The 4,939-nt window shown below is 37.3% G+C and overlaps 1 protein-coding gene across 1 annotated transcript in view; it reads left to right on the top strand.

Moving 5' to 3' along the window:
* LOC111863351 (KRR1 small subunit processome component homolog) overlaps positions 1–4,159 on the top strand; it is an 11,581-nt gene extending 7,422 nt beyond the window's left edge. The window contains exon 2 of the mRNA XM_023849600.2: positions 2,148–4,159. The gene's annotated coding sequence lies outside the window, so the exon portion shown is untranslated. The remainder of the gene's footprint in view (positions 1–2,147) is intronic.
* Positions 4,160–4,939: the final 780 nt, after the last annotated feature.

Genomic DNA, 4,939 nt, shown 5'->3' with positions numbered 1-4,939 from the left:
AGTTCTTTTGTCTTCGTGTAAATCAAATCATAACATCCTGTCCTTTGAAATTCTATAATCTCATTACATATCTTCTCAAGATATTCCTTTTTGGCCTTGTCTGTGGCTTGTTTCAATTCATTCCTCAGTCTCCTGTATTTCCTCCTGCCTTCTTCATTGTTTACATTCTTCCATTTCCTTCACTCCTCCATTTTACTCATCATCTCCTGTGTAACCCATGGTTTTCTTGCTCTCGTCTCAACTTTACCAACCAATTCACTAATAGTATCTAACATGCATTCTTTTATATTGTTCCACTGCATTTCCGCTTTCACTTTCAATTGCACTGAGTTTCTCTTCTACGGTCTCCTGCACGCTTTGTCTTTGAGCATATAACTTCTCCAAATCCCATCTAGGTCTGCGCTTTTGGAATCTTATAATTTTCTTCAACCTGGTTCGAAACTTGGCAACCAGTAAGTTGTGGTCAGAGTCAGTATCTGTCCCAGGCAATGTCTTCACATCCTTCACACTGTTTCTGAATCGCTGTTTCACAAGGACGTAGTCCAGCTGATGCCGCCTCCATTCCCCAGGTGCCTTCCATGTGTAAAGTCTTCTCTTTGGCTTCTTGAACCATAACATAACGTACATAACAAAATATAAATCTCTGTGATCTGTAACTTTATTTGAAACATTTTCAGTAGGGTTCATATTAATGTATGACTTCGGGTTTCAGAAATGAGCCATGTAGAATGTTGATGGTTAATGTATGAGTTCTGCATATCCTCAAAAACAGAGTTACACAAATTAAGGTCTTTGACAGTAATGTTCTGAATATATCTTGCTGGTTTTGACAGCACCAAATGCGTCTTTATGATTTTACTTCATTCTTGTTGGATACCTGTAATCCTGTAGCAATACATTACACACACATTGGTGTATTTCTTTGTATGCCACTTGCTTTCACGCTGTTTTTTTTTTAACCTGAAGATGATGGCAATGTGTTCATCTGAAACATTGGTTGACTTTCAGTGGACTACATGGCATAACCACTGCTTTGAGAACCTCAGATCCTGCAGTTTCATTGCTAATAAGGATGCAGAAAAGTTAACCGCTCTTGAAAATAAGGACAGAGTTACCTCTTGAGTTTAAAAATTACACGAGGGGTATGGACAGAAGCCCTACACATTCTAAATCTTAGAACAAGATGGCAATAATCAGTCTCCTCGTGACAAAAGCAAAGCCACCTCCCAGAACGCTTCTTTAACCAAAACAAGATGATGGAGAATGTCCAATATGTGTGACAGTTTCATAATACACCATCACATATCTTTAGACAGACTAAGGTGTCTCATTTCATCCCCACATTCAGAACCACTGTGGGATCCACACAGCCTATCTAGCAGGTATCAGAGGCTCTTTTTCTGGTAATAAAGCTGATCACTCACCACTGTTTGGGCAGTGATCTCTTAGACTGCATGGAGTTGTATGTTCATGCCCCTATCCTTTAAAGAATGATGCATAGGTATAGGGACGTTTTAATTTTACAACATGTTTCTTGTTGCATTGACTTACTCAAATATCATCATTCAACTTATATTCCACAATACTACAGCCTTTTCTGCTGGCTTGAGACAACACAGTTCAGACATAGGCTGAAATATGAAACAAAGAGATAAATTAACGATGTTCACAATTTTATTATTAGGTTCCTTCAGCCTTTCTGAATACATAAATATGTAATACAAACAGTTGAACTGACAAATTATGTAAAATGGTAATCAGCCTTGCAGGCACTGGCCAGCAATTTATTTTTGTTACATTATTATGACAAGTTGTCAGTGCTGGTCTTGTCCCTAAAATATTTACTGCTGTGTGCTGCACAACAAGTACAGTTGGGCTTTGCTGACTCCCTAATGACATTTTAACACATTACATTCTGTGGTATTTGTCTGTAGAATGCAATGAGAGTGTATGGAAGGATTCAACTGAACTTCTATTTTTGTTGAAAAACAAAAGCATATCTCCATACAAAGGCTACATACATCAATTAATAAAAGTGCTGTTTTCCTGCAGGAAGTGAAATGTTACATAAAATATGTGGTATTGATGATTTAATGATCTGCCTCACATCATGATTTTCACATCAAGGTATCTTTCTCCTGTTCCAGCTCAAGCTTCCCAGCACTTATCCATCCAGAATTTGATGCAGAAGCCCTTCAGCAGTAAATAAATTTACTGGGAAACATCATGTACTCATCGCCAGGTAGTCTGGTGACTGAACTGCCAGCTTGTTGTCTCATATTTGCAGAGTATCATTCATCAACAGGTTCCTGCCCTTTGACCTGTCTCATGTGGGAGTCCCTGGTAGTACCTACAGTATTGCCAACACAGTTTTGTGAGAGGAAAATGAACAGGATAGAATTTGAAGATACAAGTCATAGAATGAAAAAAGTAGAAAGCCCTCTAAAACACCTCTACACCACAGGTGTAAGAGGTTTCATTAAGTAAGTTATTCAAACAGAGTGAATCAGTAAGATGTAAAAATTGATGATGATAGCATATAATGAGGGTGAGTCAAAAAATGGGTCACATATGAAAGTAAAATAGCTGTAATGAATGTAATAGGTTTTCTGTGTGTATCTCCAGGTAGCAGCATAGTCAAGCTTCATGACAGTCTAGGTAGCAGACATATATGCATATGTTCTGAGGCTGGTTTCAGTAGCCAGAATGGTGAGTGTGCTTGAGGAGTGTTCTACCAAAGAGCAGAGTTCTGTTGTGCATTTTTATGGGTAAAAGGACTCGATGTAAAGGATACCCATAAAGAAATATTTCCTGTTTATGGTGGGAAGTGTTTGTTGCAGTAAGCAGTTCACAACTATGCCAAGAAATTCTCTCAAGAGCATTCAGAAGTCACAGATGATGCCTGACCAGGTGCGGAAGTGGCTGAGACAACAGTTAAAAAATTTCTATGCTGTGAGTTTTGACACACTTGTTAAGCACTGGGGCAAGTGTATCAGTGTTGGTGGAGGATATGTCAAGAAATAAGTTTTTTCCCTAGGTTCGAATATCACATGTTTTACATTTTATTTCCATTTGTGACCTCTTTACTAACTCTTCCTTATAATACAGTTATTGTATTTCTTGATGTTAACCATTGTCTTGTTTTTATTTAAAACACGTCACATTTCGGAGACTGCATTCTGTCTCCGTGTTCGGGTGGCGCCTTCTCAGTTGGGCCCAATCGATAGAGCTAGTCTCTCACACACTGGGTGCACGACCAATCCTGAACACCCACTGAAACAGACTGGACTTACATCTTCTATAAGAAGTTTTATATATTGTTATGTAATATCTACATTTACAGAATATTAAATACACGAAGTTATTATTTATGAACAATTAAAAAATGGTTGACCCAGAAGACAGAACAAAAGGGCACCAGTCTGTTTCCGCTTGCCTTGCTCTCATGCACAGTAGCGATGACACTGAAGTGCTTGCCATAATAAAAGCTGTGTTTGTATGGGAAAGAAACAAAGATTTTTATCTGCATTTTGAAACAAATAAAATTAGTTCTAAAACTGAAGCCATGCTGCTCATCTGGGCCCACCAATCTTCAGACTTGAGACTATTCTATTAACTGTGTCAGATATTTAGAATAACAGATACATATCTGTCAGTCAGACTGTTTTGATACATAAGCCCACTGTATAAAGAACTCACCAAAATGCTTCTGACTACACTCAGTCGCACATAGTTTCAGAATTTATGAGACTGTACTCAGAAACTGTATGACTTGCACACACAAGCCAGTGATTCCCAAATCTCAAATATTATTCCCCAGGAGTTTATCAATTACATCTCTGACCATTTTTTCTCTTTTGAGACTCATTTGACACAACATACATATATCTACTGCTAAATCAGTACACATTTCATGAATCTGTGTTTCTGAAATGAAGTGAAGAAAGACTAAATTCTTATGCATTTTTAAGTGAACTCTCAAATTATCTTATATAGGCCTATCCAGAATTTGGGAACCACTGGCATAAACAACTGACAACTAAATTAAAAACCTGTTTTCATTGCACTGCTTGAGCTTCCTTAGAACCAAACTCACTGAGCAGAACTTGAAGTACTATAATCTGTGTCAGTATATATGAATAAAAAAAATAAATTGCCAGACAGTGCATAATGTTGTTTTACTTAACACGTACACAATATAAACTGGAAGAGACTTCGTGATTGCAGTGCTACACCTCACTCAGTGATCCTCTTGTCACATTGGAAGACTTGTAACAACAATTTGCTGTCCCTCCAGTACAATGAAGTGACCCCTTCTTGTTAAAACTGTTTGGAATAGGCCATGAATGCATGAATGCTTCAGGCTACTAGCAATAAACATACACTACAACACACAAGTAACACTGCACAGTAAAACAAGGATGCAGTGAAAACAGCAATTTGGTATTATTTCCTTGAGCAGTTGACAGTTATTCACCAGGTCAAAAAATTCTCTGTTTCTGTGAAACCAAGAGATTTACAACAGTTGTCATAAAAGCACACAATTAGACTCTATCCTAATCCAGTTTACATTTTCACAGTTTTATAACTAAGATCCATTTTAATATTTTCTTCTATCCATGGCAAACTCTTCATGTTGGCTCTTTCCTAAAGGTTTTCTTAGCAAAAGTTTCAACAAGTTTCTCACCTTTCCCATGCATATTACATGCCTCAGACATCTCATTCTGTTTCATTTAGTCGGTTAATATTAGGTGAGAAGTACAACTTAATGAAATTCCTTATTATGCAATTATTTCTAAATTCTCTGTTATGTCATTTATCTTAGGTCTAAATATTCTTTTCAGCATTTTGTTTTCAAACACACTCTATTTCTTCTTCCCACAGGGTGTGAGACAGGTTTCACAACCATCATTTTAGGATATTTTATCTTCCCATTTCC

This window comes from Cryptotermes secundus, unplaced genomic scaffold (genome assembly GCF_002891405.2).
Source record: "Cryptotermes secundus unplaced genomic scaffold, Csec_1.0 scaffold509, whole genome shotgun sequence".
NCBI classification, from domain to species: Eukaryota; Metazoa; Arthropoda; class Insecta; order Blattodea; family Kalotermitidae; genus Cryptotermes; species Cryptotermes secundus.
Note: the sequence above shows the minus strand (reverse complement) of the source record. Positions and strands in the feature narration are given on the sequence as shown.